Raw genomic sequence first — 11,907 nt, 5'->3', positions numbered from 1 at the left:
ACTTACGCTACTATTGCTGCATCACCCTTTCCTCTTCAAGGAAAACCAACGCAAGCTCAAGACGTAGCACACCTCCGCGTTCAGCACACGTTCAGCTCAATGACGTCCCTCGTACTCTTGATCTAGTTGAGGCCAAGGGTGAGTCCCTTCAGCACGATGGTGTGGTGACGGTGATGATGAAGTTACCGGTGCAGGTCTTCGCCTAAGCACTACGACGATATGACCGAGGTGTGTAACTGTGGAGGGGGGCACCGCACACGGCTAAGAGATTATCTGTTGTGCTATTGGGGTGCCCCCTGGCCACGTATATAAAGGAGGGAGGGAGAGAGGAGGCCGACAAGGTTTGGCGCGCCAGGGGGGAGTCCTACTTGGACTCCTAGTCCAAGTAGGATTCGCCCCCCTTTTCCTTTCTTCCACCGGAGGGAAAGGGAAGGGAGAGAGAGGGAGAAGGGAAGAGGGGGGCCGCCCCCTCCCCTAGTCCAATTCGGTTTGGGCAAGGGGAGGGTGCGCCCCTCCCTTGTGGCCTCTCTTATCTCCTCCAATAAGGCCCAATAGGCCCATTACTTCTCCCGGGTGTTCCGGTAACCTCTCGGTACTCTGAAAAAATGCCCGAACCTCTCGGAACCATTCCGACGTCCAAATGCAACCTTCCAATATATGAATCTTTATGTCTCGACCATTTCGAGACTCCTCATCATGTCCATGATCTCATCCGGGACTCCGAACAAACTTCGGTCATCAAAAACACATAACTCATAATACATATCATCATCGAATGTTAAGCGTGCGGACCCTACGGGTTCGAGAACTATGTAGACATGACCGAGACACATCTCCGGTCAATAACCAATAGCGGAACCTGGATGCTCATATTGGCTCCTACATATTCTATGAAGATCTTTATCGGTCAAGCCGCATAACAGCATACGTTGTTCCCTTTGTCATCGGTATGTCATTTGCCCGAGATTCGATCGTCAGTATCATCATACCTAGTTCAATCTCGTTACCGGAAAGTCTCTTTACTCGTTCTATAATACTTCATCCTGCAACTAACTCATTAGTCACATTGCTTGCAAGGCTTATAGTGATGAGCATTACCGAGAGGGCCCAAAGATACCTCTTCGAAACACGGAGTGACAAATCCTAATCTCGATCTATGCCAAACCAACAAACACCTTCGCATACACTTGTAGAGCACCTTTATAATCACCCAGTTATGTTGTGACGTTTGATAGAACACAAGGTGTTCCTCCGGCATTCGGGAGTTGCATAATCTCATAGTTTGAGGAACATGTATAAGTCATGAAGAAAGTAGTAGCAATGAAACTGTGACGATCATGATGCTAAGCTAACAGATGGGTCTTGTCCATCACATCATTCTCCTAATGATGTGATCCCGTTCATCAAATGACAACACATGTCTATGATTAGGAAACATAACCATCTTTGATTAACGAGCTAGTCAAGTAGAGGCATACTAGGGACACTATGTTCACTCTATGTATTCACACATGTACTAAGTTTCCGGTTAATACAATTCTAGCATGAATAATAAACATTTACAATGAAATAAGGAAATAAATAATAACTTTATTATTGCCTCTAGGGCATATTTCCTTCAATGATCCGGTATCAAATACCCAAGATCTACTAGGTATGTCAGCAAGGTAAATGTTTATAACATATGTAACAAGTGTACCTTTGCCTGAAGCAACATTTCTGGCCTTCTTGCCATGCTCAGCAAGCCACTTGCTACAGTTCCTCTTCCAGTGACTGGTTTCCTTGCAATGATAGCAAATTGTCTTTGAGTCTGGTCTAGACTTTGGTGTAGCGGTGGAGGTTACCATCTCCGTGCCCTTTGCCTTAGCCTTCTTTTTGGACCAACTCTTCTTGAACTTAGCCGAGTTCTGCACCATCAACACTTGATGTGTGCCTTTCTTTATATCCCGCTCTGCCACCTTGAGCATCCCATGCAATTCAGTGAGCTTATTTTCCATGTCGTGCATATGATAGTTCGAGATGAACGTCCCATAGCAAGGTGGAAGAGAACCCAGAACTGCATCAGTAGCCAGCTCATCCAAGAGAAGGAAGCCCAACCGATCCAAAGCTTGCACATATCCGATCATCTTGATCACATGCGGGCTTAGTGGATCACCTTCCTTTAGCTTACAATCCATCAAGGATCACCAGATATTGAACCTTTCAGTCCTAGCCTGTACCTGAAACATGCTCTTGAGACTCTCGATCATATCGAAAGCCCCACCATCTTCAAAATGCTACTGCAAATCAGGCTCCATACAAGCCAACATGAGGCAGCTGATCTCGTTTGATTCATCAATGAGTTTTTGGTAGGCATTCCTGTTTTTTAAAGATCCAGCAATCGCTGGCTTTTCATTGATTTAGCAGGAAGTAGTGGTAAAACAGGTGAGGGGCGAAGATCCTAAGATCACAAGTGCAGGGTTGGCCACAGGCGGCCGCAAACTCTAATGCACGAAAGGGAAAATCCTACTCTCTCATGGTGGTTCCCCAAAGGGGCTCTCAATGCATGATGCTCCGGTGATCCTCCATAGCTTGATGCCGTCTTTGACGCGCCTAAGGATTTCTCTCACACTTGGGAGGCTGCAACGGAAAGTGCATTGGTTCCTTTCTTGCCAAATCTCCCAGCATGCCAGCAGCAAGATCGACCGCGCGCCTTGCCGGTGAGGTGGGTCAGTGCACGCCAGGATGGTTTGGATGATCGTGGTGGAGTTTCTGCTGCACCAGCCTGCTGCGGGGGAGAGCGATGAACAGCCGCGCCATTGCCCGATCATGCTCCAAACCTGCCTGTACTCCGGGCAATTCCAGAACAGGTGACTCGAGGACTCGAGGTTTCTGACACAGAGTTGACAGAAGTAGGAGTTCGTCCATCCTCGCCTCTGCAGCCTATCGTTGCACCAAAGCCTATCCCATAACAGCAACCACGCGAAGATTTTGATCTTCCCTGGTGCCTAGGCCTTCTAGATGAGTTGGTCAAAGTTGGTGGCCATCCTTCCCTGGAACTGCACCTGGTATGCCGATTTGACCGAGTATGTCCCCGTCCTTGAGAGTTTCCAACTGATGGCGTCCTGCTCCCCTGGTCGGGCCGGCTGTCCCAAGCGCTGGTTGTGGCATTAGCATTATCGACAGGTTCTTCTAGAAGTGGATCCTCTAGAACATGTTCCTTTTTATCATGCTTGAGAACAATTCTCAGATTTCTATACCAGGTGGTAAAGTTTGTTCCATTCAGTTTATACTTTTCCAGAATTGATTTCAATGCAAAGTTGGGTTGAGCATGTGGTGCCATTGATCTACAAAAAAAATATGCAATCACTAAGCAATGTGTTTATGTATAGTAATTGAGGCCTTAAACAGAAATACTCCCACTGAAGTCAGCATCCCTCCGCAAACTCTTAGTGATTCAGGATCTGGCTAGCACATGCGACTAGTGAGCTTTAACATCACTGCTAGACAACATGCCTATCCGGTAAGCAACTCCTTACTAATCGTATCTCTATACGACTCCTGTCGGTCAGGAAGGTATCTCATACCCCGGTTTCCAACCTTCTTTGCCACAAGGCCCAAAACCATTTTGATAGCCTTGTCAAGTTAACCTGATGCTGTGAATGTCCGTGTTCAACACAAACCCTTCAGTCCAAGGACACCTAGTGCACCCCAATTTTATGAGCCCACCACTAGACGTACTTGACATGCGAAGGTGCAACATCGGGGATGGCAATTGGCTTGATATTAACGAGGGGTCTTTCTACCATTTTAACATGCATAGAAATTAAAGAAGCATAACAATCACAAATAAACATATATTGTGAAATAGTATGGCTCCTTCATGGAAGTTCTTCCAGGTCGGCTCCGACTCCGATGACCATATAGGAACTCCATCTTGTTTGTCACACCGGGACGCCAAGCCACCAACCTGATCTCTATTATCCAACTACTACAACTAGTAATGAATTTTACATAGAGTCACAAGTCGACACACATGTCGTTATACATTATAATGACAACACTTTGGATCCTACTGGCTGACAAACATGACGCGCATGCCATGTATAAATTACACGCATGCATCATATACACATGAGCCATACTATTCACATCAAACCTGCAAAACAAAGTTACACATAGAATCGCATTCTACCGTTTTGAGTGATCGTGTACGAAATACAAGGCGCTACGCACACGGCGTTCCCGCTAGCCGATTAGCGAGCGAGGTTCAAAAGGGCAGCGCCCCTCGTGGGTGCGGGCATCGCCCAACATTTTCAGAAATTACAGATCGCATCTGTACTCCATTCACGCTGAATTTTTTGATCTGACCGGTCTCATCGACCATAGCAAATCCAATTTGGGTTTACGATTCAATGTTAACCCCGATGGTGGATACCAACCGGTAGGGGTAGGTTGTGCCACGACCTCATCGGTTCTGATTGATAGAAAACATAGCCACATCGATCCCCATGTGCAGCTGATCTCATAAACCGTGCACACAGACGATCTCATAAACGATGACAAATCTCATCTGCTGCCTCCACATATCTAATATGCATACGATCTGAAACCAAATCCTATAGCAGAGGCTCTGATACCACTGTTGGGCTCTACGGTAGGGTGCGTCGACTTCAAATAAAAAATTTCCTACACGCAGAACAACCAAGATCATGCTATGGGAATGGATCACAAATCATTACCACTAGACGCACAGTGTCGTGCAACGGAAGAAGAGTTGGGGTAGCGCGTCCGCGTGGATCATCTCCTCCTCGTCCGATCTCCCTCAAACAGTCGATCGTCGGTTCCCACGTACAGGTTTGCCGGAGCGGTGCAAGTGCACCGCCTCTAATGGTATCCGCGCGTGCAGGAGGAATACCGTGCGGCGGACTGCTAGGCTCGATCACACAGTCATCAACGAGTGGAGGTGGCTATTCACTACACATGCGAACCCTAGTGACAGAGCCGAAGTGATCAACTGAATGAGTATGTAGTACCCCCACTTTATATAGGCATCCATCGCGGGCTCAACACTTGGGCCTCACATGGATCCTAAAGCCCAAAGTCTATTTGGCCTGCATCTGAGTCCGAGTAGGATCACATCCAACTCGTGGAGTCGTGTCCAGCCTCATAGGTTCCTTCCCTTAAGCGCGCGACCCCTTAGGGTCTCGTTCATTTGGTCGCGAGTCAGATCACATCTGCCTCGTCTAGTCCGTAGCGGCCTCTAGCAAAGCATGGAGACTCCAAGTGTCCGATGAAGTTGGTTAGGCGAACCTGTACAATGTGTCACACTTCTATTCCCTTTGCCACACGATATATGTTGTCGGGCTCAAGGTGAGTCTATCATCCTTGTGCTAGCCCAACCTCTTTCTCGTTCCAGTGATGCCGACCACAAATCGGATTATCTCATAATCCATGTCACATGGCCATGGTTATCTTGGTCAGATCACACGAGGGCCCCAGAGTATATCTCTCCTGATTAGAGAGGCAAATCCCATCTTGCTCGACCATGTCTCGCAGAATGGGTCTGGACAAGACCGAAACCTACCTTTGTAACTACCCAGTCATGGAGTAGCGTTTGGTTGGCCCAAAGCAAGTCTGTCAACATCCCGATTACATGTGCCAGCTCAGGTCTTAGGACATAGAACGTATGTTGTACTAGAGACTCACATATGACATATCACTGTGTCTCATAGTTGGGTCTGTCCAACTTGGACCTTATCTCGACTCGAATCCGACTATGTCGAATCCGACCAGATCCATCCGAGTCCATATTAACCGGTTAGCATACAATGCTTCATGGCTAGTGAGACCAAGCCATCGACTGTGTCATATGCTAGTCTAGTCGGCTGCGCGTCCGCACAGCCCTTTCGACTAGGGACCTTTTAGGAGAGTCATCATACAATGCATAGTCCCACAGACAAGTCACGTACTTGCTTATAGACATCATTGATAATGTTCAAGGACTATTTTTATTCATAAACAGATAGGAAATATCATCATACATGATTGCCTCTAGGGCATATCTCCAACAAATATCTGCAGCAAAGCGATCAGTACCACAGTAATATGATAGTTTGATAGTAGTAGTAATGATAACAGTGGTAACAGTAACAACAGTAACATTTTTGTAGTAGTTGTAACAGTAGCAATAGCAATAGTAACTTAGCAATAACAATACGTGGAAAGCTCGTAGGCATTGGATCGGTGGTAACGTTGGATAATATTCATCATATAACAGACATAACCTAGGGCGACACAGAACTAGCTCCAGTTCATAAATATAATGTAGGCATGTATTCCATAAATAGTCATACGTGCTTATGGAAAAGAACTTGCATGACATATTTTGTCCTACCCTCCCGTGGCAACGGGGCCCATAAGGAAACTAAGGGATATTAAGGCCTCCTTTTAATAGAGAGCCGGAGCAAAGCATTAACACATAGTGAATACATGAACTCCTCAAATTACGGTAATCACTGGATAGAATCCCAATTATTGTCACCTTGGGGTATGCAAATCATAAAACGTAATAGGTGCATATAACATGTAAGATCAGATCACGAAAATAGATATAATTAATGGTGAAAACATAAACGGTCTAGATCTGAAATCATGGCACTCTTGACCTAGTGACAAGCATTAAGCATAGCAAAGTCATAGCAACATCAATCTCAAAACATAGTGGATATTAGGGGTCAAGCCCTAACAAAACTAACTCAATTACATGATGAATCTCATACAACCCACCACCGTCCAGCAAACCTACAAAGGAACACTCCCAATGGTGAGCATCATGACGTTGGTGATGGAGGATGGTTGATGATGACGAAGAACGAAGTTCTCCCTCTCTAGAGCCTCGAACAGGCTCCACATATGGCCTCCCGATGAAGAACATGAGGTGGTGGCTGTCAGTGTCAAAACCGGCGGATCTCGGGTAGGGGGTCCCGAACTGTGCGTCTAAGGCTAATGGTAACAGGAGACTGGGGACACAAAGTTTTACCCTGGTTCGGGCCCTCTCGATGGAGGTAATACCCTACTTCCTGCTTGATTGATCTTGATGATATGAGTATTACAAGAGTTGATCTACCACGAGATCGGAGAGGCTAAACCCTAGAAGCTAGCCTATGGTATGATTGTTGTTGTCCTATAGACTAAATCCTCCGGTTTATATAGACACCGGAGGGGGCTAGGGTTACACAAAGTCGGTTACAGAGAAGGAGATCTACATCCAAATCGTCAAACTTGCCTTCCACGCAAAGGAGAGTCCCATCCGGACACGGGACGAAGTCTTCAATCTTGTATCTTCATAGTCCAACAGTCCGACCAAAGTACATAGTCCGGCTGTCCGGATACCTCCTTATCCAGGAATCCCTCAGTAGCCCATGAACCAGGCTTCAATGACGATGAGTCCGGCGCACAGATTGTCTTCGGCATTGCAAGGCGGGTTCCATCTCCGAATACTCCAAGATAAATTCTGAACACAAGGACCGTGTCCAGCTCTGCAAGACAAATTTCATATACCGCCGTAGAGAGAATAATAATTCACGAATCTAATCTGTTGACAACTCTTCGCAGTGTGACATCACGCCACGACCCAGCCTTTATTCGAGCCGTTTTTTATAACCAGATACCGCACATATTGCGAGGCAGTTCCTTTGGCACGTCTTGTTGAATCAGAGATCGTGTCCCTATTATTGCATGATTCTCATCAATACGGGTATGGATAATCCCACCACGCCTGTTGGCGTTACTCCGTGTTTTTAGGCAAGTCCCAAACATTCACGTTGGGGATGCTTGATATTCTCCCGCCTTTATAGAGGGGTCAAGGCCTATCCCTCTCTTAGCCCGCTTGCGCCTTTCTGACTCTCGAGTTCCAACACCCGAAGCTCAAGCTTAGGTACTTCGGATCTTCAATCATGTCCGGATCCAACCTTCAAGGTCGGTGGATGGCCTCCTCTGTCACAGAGGAGGATATTGCGAAGCTCAGGGAGGCTAGGTATCTGACCACCGATGTCAAGCACAGGCTTCCCGCCCCTGAGCAGATCATCCCCACTCCCGAACCCAACGAGAGTGTCGTATTTGTTTATCACTTCCTCCGAGGCTTGGGATTGACTCTTGATCCCTTCGTGAGAGGGCTCATGTTTTACTATGGGCTATATTTTCACGATCTAGCTCCGGATTCCATCCTCCACATCTCGTCGTTTATCGTCGTGTGTGAAGCCTTCCTCCACATCACCCCACACTTCGGCTTGTGGCTCAAGACCTTCAATGTGAAGCCGAAGGTGATTGAGGGGCGACACATGGAGTGCGGAGGCGCCGTAATAAGCAGAAACACCGATGCTCCATGGCCAGAAGGTGCCTTCCCAGAGGTGTCGGATTTGTGGCAACGGAGGTGGTTCTATATCATAGCTCCCCGAGGCACAACGTGGGCGGCTGCCCCTGCCTTCCGCTCGGGTCCTCCGCCTCAACTGGCGTCGTGGACCAATGTGGGACTGGACTGGGGGCCTGCTAATGATGTACCGACATTGCAGAGCCGTATTTGGGAGCTTCTAGAGAGGGATATCGATCTTGTCAGAATTATTCAGGTAATGTTGGTTCGGCGGATCATGTCGTGCAAGCGTCGGCCCCTCCGGATGTGGGAGTTCAATCCGGAAGGTCCGCGGACCATTCAGCACTTCTTCGGCATGACGCTCGAAGGGATGTACAAGTTATTCTTCGGACCACAAGTGAGGTGTCTGGACACCACCGAGGATGCGGGCCTGAGCTGCCACCGCCCAGATATCCAAGTAAGTAACCCTGTAACCGAACACTTCGCATATGTTTAATACAATTTTATTCTGAAAACTTGTCCGCGGCCAGGATTGGCTCAGCAAGGCAGAGAGAATCAGGTGTCTGACCCCTCTTCCCGAAGGCCCGCCTAGTCCTATAATAGCCAGGATGCTTAAGTGCGCATTGAGCCAAGTGCCCTCGGGGAAAGGGGAAGAGGGGAATCGAGGAGCCAAACTCCACACGCTGCACATCCATACCGGGGGAATTACTGACTCCATGAAGGAGGACAATCGGGGAGGTTTTTCCAAGGTTCCCTCCCCTCGTGGGAAGAAAAGGGCTGCCTTCGAAGATTTGGAGATGGAGGTGCCCAAGCAGGGGAAGAAAGCTTCACCAGGGTGCCCTCCCCCGGAGGGCGTCCTCATCGCATCATGCCCGCAAACGGGCCAACCCTTCACTGAGCTGTAAGTTAATGGTGAACAAGAAGCTATTGCTTTTTCCTCTGAGAACAATAACCAGGATCTGTTTTTTTGCAGTCCGGCTAGGAGCTCGTCTCAACTGGGTTCGTCTTCGGGGAACTTCTTCTGGAGATGATGGAGAGTGAAAACCCACCTGCCTCTCCGCCCCATGGGGCAGGCGACCCTGAGGTGTCGTCATGGAGGAGCCCAGATCTGCTGAGGCCGGAAGCTGATACTTCGGCCGCCCGAGCCCGGTGCGTGAGGCTCTCTTAGAGGATGATGAGATGGGTCCGGAACAGTCCGGCGCCCGGCCGAACACGCTATCGGGCCTCCTGGAACAAGCTGCTCTTTCAGAGGGTCACCGTACGCTAATGGGTACGGTGCTGGAAAAGATTTCATCCGCCAAAAGCGGGTTAAATGAAGCTTTTGGAAGTTTGCTCAAAGGCTTCGAGGTACGCGATAAAATACGTAATTTTTGATTGCTCCACAAGCGCTAGGTGTGCTCCATATAGATAGTAGCCCCTGAGACTCTGGTTGCCAGCCCTAGGTGGCAAACGGAGGATCATTGTCGGTGTCAAAACCGGCGAATCTCGGGTAGGGGGTCCCGAACTATGCGTCTAGGCGGATGGTAACTGGAGACAAGGGACACGATGTTTTTACCCAGGTTCGGGCCCTCTTGATGGAGGTAAAACCCTACTCCTGCTTGATTAATATTGATCATATGGGTAGTACAAGAGTAGATCTACCATGAGATCGAAGAGGCTAAACCATAGAAGCTAGCCTATAGTATGATTATTGTTCGTCCTATGGACTAAAACCCTCCGGTTTATATAGACACCATAGAGGGTTAGGGTTACACAGAGTCAGTTACAATGGTAGGAGATCTACATATCCGTATTGCCAAGCTTGCCTTCCACGCCAAGGAAAGTCCCATCCGGACACGGTACGAAGTCTTCAATCTTGTATCTTCATAGTCCAAGAGTCCGACCAACGGTGATAGTTCAGCTATCCGGACACCCCCTAATCCAGGACTCCCTCAGTAGCCCCTGAACCAGGCTTCAATGACGACGAGTCCGGCACGCATATTGTCTTTGGCATTGCAAGGCGGGTTCCTCCTCCGAATACTTCATAGAAGATTTTGAACACAAGGATAGTGTCCGGCTCTGCAAAATAAATTCCACATACCACCGTAGAGAGAATAATCTTCACACAAATTCAATCTGCTGACGTATTCTGCAGCGTGACATCACACCACGACCAAGCCTTTATTGGAATCGTTTTTACTGTCCCACCTCAGCGTGTTTAGCGAAGCGGTTTCCTTGGCACGTCTTGTCAAAGCAGGGATCGTGTCCCCTTATTCTGGGATTCTCATCAATATGGGCGTGGGTAATCCAACCGCGCCATTTATTACGGCGCTTGGGAGATAAGCGAGTTTTATCAGGCTGGTGGGGACGCATAGTTTCGTCCGTCCATACAAGGGATAAGGATCCACCTTTTTACCTACGACTTCTTCCTCCTTTGCTTATCCATTTCCGCGCACTCGAGCTCCAGCGCCCAAGTCCGCACATCTCTTCTCAACCTTCTCCAGCCATGTCCAGAGCGGGAGGCAAGTGGATGGTCTCCTCTGTAATGGAGGAACAAGTCAAAAAGCTGCGGAAGGCCGGATACTTGTCCAACGACATCGCGCATCGGCTCCCCGACAAGGGGCAGCTCCTTCCTACCCCAGGCCCCATGAGAGGGTGGTGTTCCTCACCCACTTCCTCCGCGGACTAGGTTTTCCACTTCAGCCATTTTTCCGGGGGCTCATGTTCTACTATGGCCTAGATTTCCGCGATCTGGCCCCGAACTTCATCCTCAACATCTCGGCGTTCATCGTCGTATGCGAGGCCTTCCTCTACATCCCGCCCCACTTCGGCTTATGGCTGAAGACTTTTAATGTCAAGCCGAAAGTAGTGGGCGGCTGTCAAGCGGAGTGCGGAGGCGCCATGGTGGGCCGGATGGCCAACGTTGTAACACCCCAGATGTAACATGTCCCATTTTGGCAATATATCAACTTGACCTTCATCCATTTCTTGTGGGTTTTATCATGTTTGGCCTCATCTTGTTTGGTTATGTGTTTTATTCTTTTCATTGTCATGCTCACCTTACCATATTGCATTTGTGCCTCTTGTCATTTTGCATTCATCCTCATCATGTGCATGTTGTGATCTCATACCTATTATGTTGTGGCATGCTCAATGTATAAACCTTGCATCACCACCTCCTCCTTCCCTCTACTTCCTTCTTTTGTCAAGTGCTATTTTCCTTTCTCTATTAATGTTCATCTTCTCCCTGTAAATCTTGCTCCATGTCCTATACCTCTCTGACAAATATCTCCTTATTTGAAGTTGTTTTGGTCAGGTTCAAAAATGACACAAGTTTGAATTATATTCAAACTTGTCTTATTTTTCTACCTCTAAAAATGCCCAATGCAATTTATTCAAACAGTGGATAATTCCAGGAGCTTGAGAATATTTTCTTTATACTCTAATTCCTCTCCTTTTACCTTGTGCTTTTCTGTTTCTATTTCTGTTTGCACAAATAGAAAAAGAAGAGTATCAGCCCAGCCAGCGCAGCAGCCCCCCTGGGCCTCCCGCAGCCCAGCCAAGGCCTTTCCTGCCCG

The sequence above is a fragment of the Triticum dicoccoides genome, chromosome 3B (assembly GCF_002162155.2).
Source record: "Triticum dicoccoides isolate Atlit2015 ecotype Zavitan chromosome 3B, WEW_v2.0, whole genome shotgun sequence".
Lineage (NCBI taxonomy): Eukaryota > Viridiplantae > Streptophyta > Magnoliopsida > Poales > Poaceae > Triticum > Triticum dicoccoides.
Note: the sequence above shows the minus strand (reverse complement) of the source record.